The sequence below is a fragment of the Camelus ferus genome, chromosome 8 (assembly GCF_009834535.1).
Source record: "Camelus ferus isolate YT-003-E chromosome 8, BCGSAC_Cfer_1.0, whole genome shotgun sequence".
In the NCBI taxonomy this organism is placed as follows: domain Eukaryota; kingdom Metazoa; phylum Chordata; class Mammalia; order Artiodactyla; family Camelidae; genus Camelus; species Camelus ferus.
The window spans coordinates 54,696,457-54,712,580 of record NC_045703.1 but is presented as its reverse complement, the minus strand read 5'-3'; the positions used below and the strand labels follow the sequence as shown (position 1 = coordinate 54,712,580).

Sequence of the window (16,124 nt, the reverse complement as noted above, 5' to 3'; positions counted from 1 at the left end):
TGCAATAGAGAAGTGCTCTTTTTTCTCTTGTATCTGACAGTTACTTAAGGAATCCACAATCAGGAGATGGAAACGAGCAGAAAACATTGCAACAGCACTGAAATGATGTTCACTTCTGATAATATTTAGCAATAATCCCAGTGGAGAAAAAGGGTCATCTTTGGGGAAATTACGTTAAAAATCAAACTAAGAAACTTGCGCCAGGAAAGTGCTTCCTCTCAGCGCCTGGAAAGAGACGCCTTTCCCCTCGCCCAGGGAAAGAAGCCGGGGAGACCAGCCCGCGGGAGCCCGGCAGCCGCGGGGAGCTGGGGCGGCCGGGCCGGGCGGACCCCGCGGGAAAGCGGCTCCCGCGCCGTTGCAGCCGCCCGCGCTGCCCCGGCAACCGGAGTCCTCCCGGCCCCAGGGAGCCCCGGCCGCCCGGCCCGCCCAGGACCGGGCTGAACTTGGGGCCCCCAGGGCGCTGATACCCGAGGGAGTGAATGCAGTGACGTCTCCGCCGGTTTCAGCTGCACAACAGGAAATGCTCTCGGCCTCCCCGCTTCCTGCCCGGAGAAAGTGGGGCTCGCTGCTCCCGCCCCTCCGGCCCAGACCTAGTTTCGGGGCCTTGGCACTGCCGGCCCTCCCGGGGGCAGGGGCAACGGGGAGAAGGCCCTGCCTTTGCCAAGGCTCCCTTTGCCGAGCCTGCCAGAGGGCCTCGCTGTGCCGAAAAGGCCGGGAGGGAGGTGGGAGCATCACTGGCCTGGGGGAGACCACACCATTTGCACGGTAGACAGCATCAGGTCAGGTGGACCAGACGCACCGGGGGCGAAGAGTGCTGAATAATGCTGGCCGCACCGGCCTGAGCAGACTTTCATCGCCTTGATAGACCGCACCATCTTTCTTTTCACGAAGCCCTGACAGGAAACCTCTCGTTTCACCCTTCTTCTAACTGTCACCTTTTTACTTTGTTGTGGAAGCAAAGATATGAATGTTCAGTGCAGAGCACAAACATTGTGCCCTTATACACTTCGAGACGGAATCATAACAAGAAAACTCTCAGTATTCACGATTTTAATCGCTATCATTTAAGTAGTGAATCCTGTTAGAAAAAAAAAAGCTTATGATTTCTTATGAATTTGAGAACAGTAATGTGACTCTAGATTTACTATACTCAAATGATAGATGGATTTTTATTATTTTTATACTTTTTTTTTTGCTATAGAGAGGCTTAGAAAATTAAAGCCAAGCTAGTCTAGTACATCCAGTCTTTTAAATAAAAGGTGTTTTACTTTGCATTAATGATTTTTCATGTTACATTTTAGAATGTTTAGTGTTAATCTATAATTTAGTAGCATGGCTCTTGTGTGTTTGATGTACTTGCACCATGATGAAGAGGACTAGTATCATCTGGGCACTCGGCATTGTGGTTACTTCCCCAGTGGACTCGTGAATAGGCTTTGTCATGGCAGATTGTTCTTTTGGCCTCACAGCCAAAATGCCAGAGTTCACTTGGAGGTCTGCTAAGGTTTCTCCTAGCAAAGCCTTGACAGAGAAAGGATTGAATAGATGAGACTATGATTTAGGAGTTCATAGTAAATCCAGAAAAATCACTCTAAATTGGGACACACACTGTTAATCTGTTTAAGTTAAACTGAGTCACAAAGTTAATGGCTGGCCTCTGTTTTATAATTGGTGCCTAAATATTTTCCTTTAAAAAAAGGTCCCCACAGGATCATTAGATGTGTATGTAGTACAATGTCATTTCCCTTGGGATGCTTTCAGCTGATTCATGCAATAAGGAAATAAAAGAGCGCTTGAGTACGTTTTGGAATAAGAGCTGGAGATTTAAACATCGTATCTTTTTTAGATGGCTTTTTCCTTTGACAGAATGTAATCTGAAGATCCCCTCTTTTTACTATGAGAGCCCCATTCAAGTTGTTATTGTAGCACTCTTGGCTGTGAGATGCACAGAAATATTTGTACAGATATCCTCAATGGTCCACTACAGGAAATAAAGTTAGAAGTTAAGAGCAGAAGGGAAGTTGTGACTCCTTCTCCGGACTATGGGGAGAGAGCAGACTCTGTTACCATTTGCTGTCAATAGATAAACGGATTCAAGGGGCAAATAGGATGGCGTAAGTGAAAATGTGTTGTAAAACTGGAAAGCACTATATTAATACAAGATTTTTTCCCTAATGATTCCCTTTTCCCATCTTTCTCCCAACAGTAAAATTATACTGAAGGTATATCCGATATAATGAGGAAAGCTGTTAAAGCAGAAAGTAGTTTCAGCCCTCTGTGGCCACATTGTAGTTGGGCCCCCTGCACTGTGTTTATTTACTCTATAGTAAGATTTAACTGCTTTTAAAACCAGCTTGGCCATTTATAGCACTGGTATTATGAAAGTATCTATTTAGCAGTATTAATAATAAGGATCAATTACTCCAGATCTGTATTAGCAATAATCCGCAGTTTTTGTGCAGCATCTCATTGGAGGTGCTAAGTAGGATCCTTAGACACATTAATTAAATTGCATAACAACCGGGAGATTAGTGTGGTTTTATAAAAACCACTGTGTGAAGAATTCTTATGGACTATACATAGATTCTGAGTTTTCATAACAGTAACCCAAACCCAACACCTCACCTGTAATTGTGGTCCAAACATATATAATTTGATTCATACCTGAGTTACAAATACATCTACTTTTGGGGATATATTCTACTTCTTAAGTAGCAGAAGAATTTTGTGCCTGTTTGATGACCAAAACTGTAATTCTGAGGAGGGTGGGGAGACAAATTAATCTTTTACATCTCAGCTGAGAAGTTTGTGTTTCTTGGAGGAAAATCCTAGAATAAATGCAATCCATTATATGTTGGAACCATAATTTGAAATATGTTAAAAAGTATTTTAAAAATAGTTGGTTTTCTGCTGTCTGCCTTTCCCAGTGAGTTTCACAAGCTGGGGCAGAGTTGGTTTTGCTCTCACTGATTCCTCAAGACCTAGAAGAGTGCCCCGCCCAGAGCAGAGGCTCACTGCACAGGTGCTGAGTGACGAGATTAAGGTGCTACCACTATCTCTTGTGTTTCAGATGCTGTTTCGTATTCTTGGGCCATAATTTCAGAATCCTCTTTTAGTACAGTGGTTTGAATTCAGCAAATATGAGCCAATATTGATTTTTTTTGGTGAAATGTAAACACATAGTAGATGCACAATAGGCATTTAGGAAGCTGAAAAATATTGAAAGAAGCATGATATTTAGCAATATTGTCATTCTGGGTGCTTTATTTTCTATTCTGATCATTTGCAACTCTCCTTTTTCACCTAAGGAGAGTTATTTAAAAAAAAAATATTGACTTACTGATTTACAAAAGAAGACATTTAGTAAAGCAAAAGATCAGTCCACTTGAATTTGAAACATTTTTAGTAGCACTTAACCTTAAGGCTCTACATACCAGTTTGAGATCCAAAGATTCTTTGAGCTCTTAAACATCATTTCTGTTTGACCATTCATTGTCTAATAGGATCTTTGATGCTGTGTTTGAACCTTTCTGGAAATCGGGATTGTGAATTGAAAGGCCATGGCTCTACTTTTAGTCCCTAGGAGGGTGCCCAGCTTATAATCTGAGGGCTCAAGGGGGCTACCTTGTGGGCAGGCATGTGACCTGTGCCGTCCCACTGGCCCCCGAGCTTGTTTTTATTCCCTGCTGTCCTGAAATTCTTAAAATTTGAACAAGGGGACTTGTATTTTTGTTTTACTCTGGGCTCTGTGAATTATGTATTTGATCTTGGTGCTCAGTAAATTTTTGTGACAAGATGAGTGACTTGACTACAGGATTTAGAAACTTAGATTTTATTCCTGAAAACATTGGCTTGATTGTGAGCTTTGGTTTCTCAGTCTCTCTGAGGTTCAATGAAATGAAAAATAGACTGGGTTCCATCCAATAAAGCATCTCAACTAGAATATTATTTGGGAGTGAATATCAATGGACTTTAAAAAAGATCTTCTGAAAGTGTTCAATATAACCTCTCAGCTGGGTTGAGCTAAGTAAAAATAACTGATAGAATGTGGAAGATTGAACCTAACATAATGGGAAATGGAATTATTATCATTACCTCTCTATTTTATTCTTTTCTTTGTATTCTCAGCTATATTTCAGTTTGGGTTTATATAACTATTAACTTTTAAATATTTAACTATTAAATATTTCTTCCTATTATTGGTGATGTAGTTATTCATAATTACTGATTTACTGGTAATACTAAGTGTGTTAGTTACTGGGTAGAGCTTATATTAAAATATGTTGTCTTTGTTTTCTGGAGAATATGAATGAGTATGTAAAATAATAGGGGAGGGCAAGTTGGTCTTTATAAAAGTTTATATTAAGGCTCTCCATCATTCTTGTTGAGAGCCAGTTCTGTTGCTTAATCAGATTTATGGCTGGAAAAGAGGCAATATAGAGCATGGCCAGGAGAATGGGTTTCATAGCTGGGCTTCTTGGGTGTGAACGTTGCCTTAGCCACCTTCTAGTTGTGTGACTTTGGGAAAGTTATATTTCTCTTAGCCTCAGTTTTCCTCATCTGTACAATAGGGGAATTCCTAAAATGGATCTCAAAGACTGTTACGAGGTTTAAATGAATTAATATATGTAAAGTACTTGGTTGATGGTAAGCACTCAATACATACTAGGTAAGGAGGAAATTTTAAAAAGTCTATTTATTTACTTATTTATTGAAGTTACTTACATATTATCAAATAATTGAAAGCTTCCGTCACCACCCTCAAAGACATCATGGTCTAGGAGGGAACTGACTTGCAGTCCAAGGATTAGGATATTGTGGCTTAAGTGCAAAAATGGAAGGAAGGAGAGGATGATAAGGAGCGTTCGAAGAAGCCCTAAGCCATCCTTAGAGGAGGGGCGAAGTGGACTGTTCCCTCAGCCGCTCTTCCAAGGGTCAGTCGGTCTCTAGAACAGTGTGGCGAGAGTTTGAGAATGCATGGGGGAGTTTGGGGCATCATAAATAATTTACTATGGTTGAAGCTTAAAGGACAAGTGGGAGATCATGAAAAATAGAGATGTAAGCTGAGGCCTAGCCTTGAAGATGTGGACTAGAGAGGTGGGGGAGCAACCAGGAAGGTCATATCATGGAAGCCAGGAGAAGTGTCGCCCCAAAGAGGGAGAGAGAGTCAATACCAAATGCTGTGGACAGTTAAAGTAAGATAAAAACTGAAAAGTGATTTAATAATTAGGAGATGATTAGCATTTATTTTTTAGCTATCATTTGCTATTTAGTGTGAATGACTATTTAAGCTCCGAATGTTGATAAATGTAGGGGAGACATTTAGGTTAGACACAGCCGTTTCTGACAAAAAGAGGATTAAATCCCTGAATTACCAAAAAAAGTTTTACAATCCTTTTTTTTCTCTAGTGCTTTCAGATTAGGGTAAACCACAAGTCTGAAATTAGTTCATGGCCACACCCCACTGTCACCTTCAGTAGGGAGAGGGCAATGGAGCTTACTTACCAGTGTACTTTTAGAGTCTGATCAAGTTTTTAGTTTATAGTGATAACTAAAAAGAAAAAAAAAATATTGAATGCCAGGCACTTTTCTGGGCATTTTATGTGTATTAATCATTTAATCCATATCTTTACCTCTTTATCCTCTTACGAGTCAAGGCTTTTCATCTCCTTATTTTATAGGTGAAAATACGGAAGGACAGATTAAGTATCTTGTCCAAGGTTTTGGAGCTTGAGTTTAAAAGGCAGTCCGCATTCAAACCCCAGACTCCTCTTTATCATGACTGTACCTCCTGCTTCCTTACTGCCAGTGGCTCATTATACATTTGCTTGATACATGGGTGAATGAGTGAATGAATGACTGAAAAGAGGTGGACTGATAATTACTTTTATGCAGGTTGGTAAATCCGATTTAAAAAAATTTCCCCCTTGTTGGTGGTAGGTTACTTTTCTTTTTCTAAGGGGATTTTAAAAATTTTATTATTTCAAACAACAACTCAGCTCTTGAAGTCTTGAAGTTTAAGTTGTATTTGGGAATTTGTTTCTTCTTAGTTGGGGAATAGCCAGATGAGCTCTCCTTCCAGTGTGGGTCTTCGGGGTCTCAGTTTGTTACCAGCCGCAATCCAGGACATGGGCATGTTATCTGGGTGGTGTGAGAACGGAACCCCGCTGGGACTCCCCGGAAGATAGTAGAGCTGGGAGCTGCTGGACCAGGGCCAGCTCTGAGTGCCCTGACTTTTGGAAGCCAGGACTCTGGAGATATCAAGATAACTAAGTGACAAATAAGTAGCAGAATATGACAGAAGGGACATTATTCTTATGTTTGTGACTTTCTTTTTAGCTGTAACTCTGTGACCTGACGTAGCAGTTATGCAAAATGGGTCTATAATTCTTATCTTTGGAGATGAAATGAATGTGAAAGGAAATGCTTGCAGGGTTTATAGAAAATTGAACTATTGTGTCTTTACAATGAACAGATTAATTTTATATGACGATAGTAACTTTTCTACTGCAGAAATATTTTTTAAAATATTATTTAAAAGAAATATTTTTTAAAATACTTATATTTAAGGGCATAAAAATGTACTTGACAGCTCTCCATTTTTACCCAAAATAGAGAATATGTAGCGTGTTTTTTAACTCCTGTGGTTACATTTGTGAATAGGTTAATTCTTTGAGATATTTCTGCCTCCACTGAGGACCAAGATTCTTTGTGCTTTAACATTACTGACCAATGTGGAGTGGAGTTGGCATATATTTATTTGTAAGTTATTAGTATTACCTGAGAGTAGTCACATTAAATGTGAAAGGAACAGAGTGAGAGCCACTTTTTAAGAACTAAATATAATTATCAATATTTAAAAATGTGTCTCTACTATTCTTGCATAGATGATGAAGATATTGCATTTTATTTCCTAGAGCTTAATAGCTTTGAACATGGAGTTTATTTGTAGGAGGCAAATAGGGGAAATTTATAAAAGTGGGTCTTTGAATAGAATAATGATAAACTTATCCATCCTTTAAACTGCATTATGACATGTGTTTCATTAAAAGCAATGTGATTTGAGAAAAAGGCCTGTCTGTGAGAAGATTACTCTGGACCTAGATTTGCCTGGAAGATATTTGTAGACAGTTCCTGATTTGAGTGGCCACTGGTAAAGCACATCCCTGACCTCACCAGTGAGAATCTAATAAGTTTCACTTTTTAATTATTAACCCACAATTATGAATCAAATATTTAAACATAAAGCTCTGAAACCAGTGAGTCAAACCACTGATCAGGAGGAGAATTTTTATATATTTCACACATGAGCATTTCACAGCATTATTTTCTAATTTTCCTTTTATTTATCTTATTTAGATCTTGTCTCATAAAAAAAGAGAGTTGAGGTGACTTACTTCAAAAGGCCTTATAATTTTTGAGAGTTATTTTTGCTTGTGTTTTTAAAGACCTAAAGTAAAAACAAATAGCAAATATCCTGGAATTAAGAAATCCAGTGTGAATGAGTAAAAATGTCCTTAAACTGGGTAGAATTGTGGGATAGATGGGTGACTTGGAGTTAACAAAGACATTTAAATCAAAGCAGAAGGATATGTTTTAGAACTAAAACAATCTGAATTGGATGACTTAAAAGTAAATTAACATGTAGGGAGTTATATACTACAAAGAAACATGAATGTGTTAACTACAGATATTTATATTTAAAAAAAATCTTCATGGGAGTGATTTAATCTGAGACTCTGGGCTCTCTCAGTTAAATTGCTTTTATGCCATCATCATTTTCTAAATGATTGGAACTTGTATGTGTCAGAGTTTGTTTTTACATTGCCTGGTCATGGGAAAAAACATTTATATAAGTTAAGGCTCTTTCATTCATTTATTTCATGTTGTATTTATAATATATGAACTTGTTAGTTCTCTAAAATTGAAAGAACATTGTGTTTATTGGTGAATAAGAAGTCCTTATAGAGTGCTCTATTTTTACAGCTGTGCTTCATGGTATCACGTTCCAAAGAGGTCAGCTGGGCATGACCTCATGGACATGAATCTTGGGGAGACAGTTCTGCAGCAGCCACAGGCCTGCAGCGTCGAAAGCCACTGCAGAATGTCCAGATGCTGTAGTTAGGAAGCGTCTAGTCTGTTAATGCTTTAGCAGGGTTTTGTTGTTGTTGTTGTTTTAGTAGCTTTTTTTAGTAGCATCTAAGTTCAAAACTGAATCCAAAGATAAGAGGACCCAGAAGGGTATAAGGGCCCAGGAGGTTGTTGCTAGTAGGAAGCAACCTTTGCATCCATGAAAAGTCTGGGTTCTGTTCTGGTTTTAACTCTGATTTGCTTAATAGAAAAAAATAAATAGATAAAGCAGAGGGGGTTGAAAGGAGACAGTTGAGAAGGGGTGTAGAGAGACTATCATGATAGTTCCATTTCAGCACTAACATTGTTGCAAAAATTATGGAAAAGCAGCATGGTTTTCAGAACGTGTGTGAAGCTATTTGAGAAACAGAATTTGTTCATCTGATGTGCTGTTTGTCTGATTATCTGGGGGATATTGCTTAGTGTTGTTCGTCCTTTGTACAATCATGTCTAAGGTTTGTGGCTGCTGTTGGGTACATATATCACTAGAAGTTATATATACTCCTCATTAAATAACATAAAATCTGAAATATTAACATTTCCTCATTATTTAGAAAAGATGTGTTACATTCTCTTTTATCGTCACTGTAAATGAGAATAAAATTTGTCAATTTGGAGTCCACATGCTCTCGTAGTTGTTGCCATCTGCTGTGTGTGGGTTTCATGTGGAAGTCATGCATGTGGTTTTGCTGGCTGGTGCTGCACCCTTCACAGCCCCATACCAAGATACGCACTCAGAAAATTTTGAGGAAAGTTTTTTAATAGAGCTGGGTGAGTAAGTGACTCTTTAATTTTGGTGATATAACATCAGTACTTTATTTTCCTGTTATTAGCATATTTCATTTTCATATCAAGTAGATTGATAATCTTGGAGAAGGAAGAATTAGTGATAAAATCAACAGTATATCACTTAGGAAACTGTTACTTAACTGTCACTTACTCATATGTGTACTATTAGAATAAGAGTAGGAAAGAAGTTATCAGCTAATTAGATTTGAAATTTTCAGTGACATAAATTAATAATTGTTTATGACTGCATAAGTATTAACAATACCACATTAGAAGAAATATGTTTAAAATCTAGTTTATCTAAACTATGGCCCATAATGTTTTTTGTATTTCCACTGTGTTAGAGTAGAAACTTTTGGGAAATTAAAAAATACCTTGTAATGGCCTATAATGAAAAAGCATGTGAAAAGGAATATATGTATATATACATACAGGTAGATAGAGAGATAGATGCAGAGAAACCAAACTTATTGTTACCAAAGGGGAAGAGGGTGGGTTAATTAGGAGTTTGGGACTAGCATATACAGACTACTATGTATAAAATAGGTAAACAACAAGTTCCTACTGTATAGCACAGGGAACTATATAACTATATTCAATATCTTGTAATAAACTATAATGGAAAAGAATATGAAGAAGAATATATAAATATGATAATTGAATCACTATGCTGTACACCAGAAATTAACACAACATTGTAAATTGACTATACTTCAATGAAAAATACTGTATGTAAAGAAAGAATTTGTATTACAGTATGATAGACAATTAAAATTGTTTGAGAAGCTATGTAGTAGCTTCTTTCAACACATATATTAGGTTTGCTTATCATTCATTAAATTATTTAACAAATATTTATTGAGTGTCTTTTATGTGCCAAAGCTAGAGATAGAGCAGGTACAAGAAAGTCATGGTTTCAGTCCTTGTAAGGGACACTCTTCCGTATTAATCTAGTAATCATACAGATATGTAATTATGCTTAAGTGCTGTGACAGAGGTGATTAAGTTGTGAGGAGAGAGGAGAATAGGGCAGCTTCATCTTTTCGGCAAAGTTCTGGAAGGATGAGTGTGTTAAGCCCAGAGTGACTGATGAGGAGACATTAACTAAGTGAAGGGAGTTGGCGAGTTCTGCAGGTGGACGGAGCAGCTTGCACACAGGCCCTGTGATGGGCGGGATTGTGGTTTCCATCAAAAAAGGGGGGCACACTGCTGTGGCTGGAGCGCCAAGAGCAAGGGAGGGGCTGCTGGGAGAGTTGGCAGGGCTGTTCCATGCAGAGTCTTGGTTGAGGATTTGGTTTTTATCCTAAAATGAATGGAATGGAAAGCCATAGAAGTTATTTAAGCATGAAGATGAGAGGGTCAGATCTGCTTTTTGAATATTACTCCATCTGCTGGGGAACAAATTGGAGGGTGCCAGGAGTGGGTCTAGAACTAGTCCAGGGGCTATTGCAGTAATCTAGGGAGTGGATTGTTATACTGGATTAATCCATTACCATGGAGTGATAGAGGTGGAGAATGGAGAAAAGTGGGGAGATGTGAGAAATTTCCACTTGGAGAAACAGATAGCATTTGACGGTGGATTGGATAGGAAACAGCCCAGAATGATTTCTGTGTGTGGCCTGTGCCCCAGCGTGGGCAGAGTTGCCATTTATTGGCATGAGAAGAACCCTGTTTGTGGGAGTGGTGACTTTGGATTTGTCCCGTTTGAAGTGGCTTTGAATTATCCACATGGCGATGTCAAGTAGTTGGGTGAACATGCAGATCTAGGGGAGAGGATGGACTGGAGATGGAGATTTGGGAGCCATCAGCAGATAGATGGTAATTGAGCTGTGGTAGACGAGAGGATGTATGTGAGGATATTTAGTGTGAGAAGAAGAGAAGTCTTGGGGCTGAATCTTGAGAAACTGCCGCTTTTAAAGGCCTGAAATGAGGGAGTGAGTCCACCAAGAAGATCAGGAAAGGCTGACCAGAGAAGAAGGGAGTCCGGTGTCACAGTCTCTGAGGAGAGATGCTAGCTTTCCAGGGCTGCTGCGATGAAATAGCAGAAATCAATTTTCTCACGGTTCTTTCTATAAAGGGGATATTAGATGTTTTGTCCATTACAGGGAGTCTTTGGCATGAATAAAGCTGGGTCATACATTTAGTTGCTTTAGTCAACAGTTACTTACCGAGAACTTATTCTGTGCCAGGCACAGTGCCAAGGGCTGGGGATAAATCAGATTTTAATTAGGTATTTCACCATCCCTCCCAGCATCTCTGCATTAACCATTGTTCTAACACACAGTTTATGGGGAATGATAGGCAGATTCTATCTTGTGACTGCATCCAATTTCAGAGTCATACATTTAATAATAGTAACGAATAATAATTTTCATATCTTAGGGCCAAGCACTACTCTAAATACTTAATACTACATTAATAAATTTAATCTTTACCAAAACCCTACAAAGTAGGTTCTATAATATTTCACAGACATTAAGTTTCCATCACTGGTAAGATGGCATTGGATGTAGCTCTAAGAAAAAACAATAAAGCCTCCAATTAATTGAAACATGCTCTTTAAAAAAATATTTAAAATGAACTTTTTCAAAGTATAGTTTATACACAAGAAAGATGCTCTTGATGATAGTCTGGTTTCAGAAATGGTCGAAATATAAAAAAATGCATATGTCCTAGAATTGGTGGAGAGCTTAAATTTGAGGGCATATGGTGCCAGTAGTTGACAGATGAGGAAATGGAGGCTGGGAGAAGGTAAGTAGCTTGCTCAGGGTATTACACGGCTAGGCAGTGATGCCCGATCCTAATCTGGGGGCTTCAGCCGCCACGCTCCATCGCCTGTACAGTGACCGCAAAATCCCAGGGCCTTCCCGCGCCTTTGTTCTGATACTGAGAGCCTGGCCCTGTGTTTCCGGGCCCTGGTCTAACCAAGTTTAGGGGATGTTGTGGCGGAAAGTGTGTGCGCGGAGGTGCATTTGCTGCTGGTGATTTGACTAATCCAGCCTTTGGCAGGTGGGTCTTTTGGTTGACCACTTATTAACAATCTAAAATGTTAACAGTGAAGACAGGCCATACGAATGAGTAAAGGAGATGGGGGGTGGTGGGGTGGTGAAGGTGAGGTTGGGGCCAGAGTGGGTGACTTTCTTGTGGAAAATGATGCGTCTTACGCGGGTTTGAAGTTTCGCTTCCTCTGAAAGCCACCTCATCGCCCCCCTCCAGCCTTATCTCCAATCTCTCCGACTGTCATCACTTGTGCTCTCACTCCTTTGCCTGGTTTCGTTTCCTGTAAAGTTACCTTTCCTCTGGTCTAAGGTGGCCCCCTCCGTATCTCTAGCTTCCACAGCTTGTGGGAAAGTGTCCAGGAGCTTAGTTAAGAATGGGAGGCTGCATTAAAATTGACTAAATAAAACCCTGAGTGATGAGGTATGAATGTGATAACTTTTCTCTTAAAAAATTTTTTTTCCATCTTCACAGATGCGTATCAGTGTGCCCTGATGCATGGGTTTTCTTCCCTCTAACAGATTAAAAAAAAAAGTTGGATATTGTTCATATGTTGAGTAATTTGAAACTATCCAAATGATAACGTGAAGGAAATGTACCTTTTTTTAGTGGTCCAGAAGAAGTTCTGAGCTTAAAAGAAGTTCTCATCTGAATTTGAAGGCTTGAGTTTTGAGAATGTTGTTATCACACGAGTAAGAATTAGATTGATACAAACTTTTTTGGAAAGTCTCTTCTAAGCTATGCTGTCCAACCCCCGTGGGTCACCGGCAGCCCTGGCTTTGTCCCTTTGCACAGTGGTTGGGGGCAGTCCCTGTAGGCAAGCAGATGACAGTGTTACAGGGTTGGCAATAGATTGCCCAGTGATCTTCTGATTTATGTCAGCTGAGGATATTTTCAGACCTACTCCTAAAAGAACTTTTTTTCCTTCTAAATGTGCAGCACAAGCAAGTTCCATCTAAGCAGTTACCCTTTAGTAATGATTACAAAACCTTATGCTTTAGACTCTTATTTCTCTTTCCTTTCATATCTATATTTTTGTTCTCTAGATTTCCCATTAGTAATATGTTCTACCTAGTAATATTTTAATTCAGAATGTACCTTGTATTTATGGAACCCTTACTGATCTGGGTTGTGAGCGTGTGCTCAAATGACTACGACACCACTGGTCTTGAGGAGCTAGCTGTCGGGGAGATGGATGTGCACACACCTGTCAAGCCAGGATGAAAACAGCCATGGAAAAAGAAGTATGCTGAGCAGAGGGGGTTAAGGGATTTCTGAGGAGGAAGCTATGAATTTCTGCTTGAGGGACTTGGACAGGCTTAGTGGAAGGGACCAAAGTTTAATCACGGTTGTAAGCGTACGTTTAGAACTAGATGTAAACGACAGCTGTTTCTATTGGGATCTGTAGTTGTGTTCTCAGAAGGAGTGCTACTCTAGAGCAGGGGCGTCCAGTTGAACTCTGCAGTGATGGGGATGCCCTATATCTGAACTGGTCGTATGGTAGCCACTAACCACATGTGGCTTTGGAGCCCTTGAAATGTGACTGGTGCACCTGAGGGACTAAATTTTTTTTTATTTTATTGAGTTATAGTCAGTTTACAATGTTGTGTCAATTTTCTGAGAGACTAAATTTTTGATTTTATTTAATGTTAATTTTAAATTTAAATGTTCACCTGTGGTCATCATATTGGACAGTATAGCTGGAGGAAAGATGTGTATCACTAACCCAGTATGATGATTTTGGGTGGTCATTTTGATCACAAATCAAAGAGACTTTGAGTATTTTTCTGCATAATTTGCCATAAATGCTATTGCTGCTGTAGCATCCATTAGAATACTAAACACAGTGGCTCTTCATTAAGAAATAATAAGTGGTTAGTTAATTGGTCAGCGACACCTCCTCCACACACACTCTCATGCATACATGTATCCTCATGTGTGGACATGCGCGCACACACACACACACACACATTCTTCCCCTGGCTTCTTGAAATGGAGGGGGGGGAATACAACATTTCTGAGTAGCTTGATGTTTTGAAGGACAGGTAAGAATGAATGATCCCTTGACTTCAGACAGTGTCAGGCTGTCCGGATAATCCCTGATGGAAAGAAAGGACCAGCCCTGCTCTACAAGAACTCTGGAAAGGGGTCTCAGATGAATCTTAATTTCCTCATCTATAAACTGGACATTACAATATCTCCTCTGTTTGCCTCAAAAGATAATATCTGTTTGTAAAAGCTCATTTTCAAGGAGGTTTTCCCAAGCCAATATCTGAGGTTTTTTATCCTGCATCCAGGCTTTCCTCTTTCTCTCCGTAGTACCAAAAGATACGATTTTTTAAAAAAAATTGAAGTATAGTTGATTTACAATGTTGTGTTAATTTCTGGTGTACAGCAGATTGGTTCAGTCACACATGTATACATTCCTTTTCATATTCTTTTTCAAGAGATATGATTATACAGATTTTCTTTTTGATCTTAAATGCCCTCTGGCAATCTTCACACCTCTTGAGAGACTCACATTTGAAAATCTCGCTTTTTCAATTCTGCCGCAGACTTGCTTTGGAAGTCTTCCTTTAGGAGTTCCTATGATAGTCCGCCCAGTCCTTGACTCAGCCCCTCTCTGTGTTTGTTTGCCCACCATCCATGAGACTCCAGTTGGGCAGCCATCCCCTCCTCCTGAGCACTGAGTGTGTATATTTAAAAGGCCTTTTCATTTGTCTATATTTAGTCTTCCTGGTTAGAATGGAAGCTTCCTGGTCAGCAGCAGCCTTTAAACTTTATTTTTTAAACTTTTTCAACTTAATTTTCTCCAGTGCTTTGCAGAGGGTGGCACTCAATAAATGTTAGAGACGGATAGTGAAATAGAGGACACGGGTCTTTAGGGCTCAGCCTGACATCTTCAATAAGCACTCTTTGATTATTTGGATCAGCGGTTTCAAGCTTTAGCATGCTCACTGGACTCCTGCGGTGCTTTTAAAAAGTTCAAGTTCTTATGCTCTATAAATATGAGTCACTAGATCTGAGGAGGTGCAGAGGAAACCTGAATTTTAAGAAGCAGATCAGGTAATTCTGATGCAGGTGATTTGAGCACTACTCTTTGAGAAACAGTGGTCTGTATATTATGATACCATTGCTACGTACTTTCCTTAAAGAAACCTTTTCTGACAGCAGGGGTATTTCTTTTGAGCAGAAGCGTGGGGCTTTTATGTTTTTGTATTTTTTTTTTCCAGAAGGGGATGGGAGAAGAGGTGGGAAATTTTGTGGGTAGAACATTTGTTAACTGTCTTCCAATGTATGCCTGGGTCAATGAGATAATAGAAATATCGCATCAGAAAGAATGCAAGAATTTCATCAAACCACAATGATACAAAGCTCTTATTAAGGCATCACTCAGAGATTGTTTTGTCCTTATTTTAGTCTCGGTTTTTACTGGCTCGATGATGTAAACTTCTAGAGATGATTAGGAGCTGTGCATTAGATGGAAGGAGAAGAGTGTTGGTGGTAAAGGATGGCACATTGATTGCAAAAGTGATAGCTGACAGCCTGAAAGTGAAGAAGGAAATAGACAAACTGTAGAAATCAGACATAAGATCTTAAAAAGGCACAAAACATAGGCCTACAGGCAAGCTGAAGAGTGGAGGAGTAAGCAAGGGCATGCATCTCAGTGGCTTAAGGAGACATTACTGTTACTCCAGTTTACAGTAACTATTTGTTGTTAATCTTTCTTCTTAGAATCTAACTTCTACCAGGGCTGAGACCATGCTTGTCCCATCTGGTAGTGTGTTTCCTGTGTTTAATGTACTCCTTGTCTTATAGGAGAGGCTCTTGTATACAGAAGTGTGTGTGTGTGTGTGTGTGTGTGTGTGCATACGTTCATGTATATATTTATAAATATAAATAAATAGGTTTACTATAGTAATCTATGTTCCTGATAATGACCCTGAAAATTTTCCTTTTAGATAATATTTTAGAAAACTAACCTTTTTAGATACATATTTAAAAAAAAAATCTCAAAAAATTTTTGGTGTGTGAAGGCTTATTCTACATGCTTAGTATGTAATTCATTCCCCAGCTCTGTACTCTTTAATATTGTTGTCCTGTCTTCTGCCTTGTTTATATTTACACGGTCTTAAAATGCGTGGGGTTTATTTTTCAGATTATAAATGCTCATTTATATAGATGTATACTAAAATATTTTGGATTAT

General features: G+C 39.2%; 1 protein-coding gene across 7 annotated transcripts in view; it reads left to right on the top strand.

Moving 5' to 3' along the window:
- Positions 1–16,124, top strand: part of LOC102506755 (HIVEP zinc finger 2) — a 155,569-nt gene that overhangs the window by 17,161 nt on the left and 122,284 nt on the right. The window contains exon 1 of one of the 7 annotated variants that reach the window (XR_004322032.1): positions 13,138–13,160. The exons of the other annotated variants lie outside the window; for them this stretch is intronic. The gene's annotated coding sequence lies outside the window, so the exon portion shown is untranslated. Of the gene's footprint in view, positions 1–13,137; positions 13,161–16,124 lie in introns of those variants that run through there. 7 annotated transcript variants of the gene reach the window in all.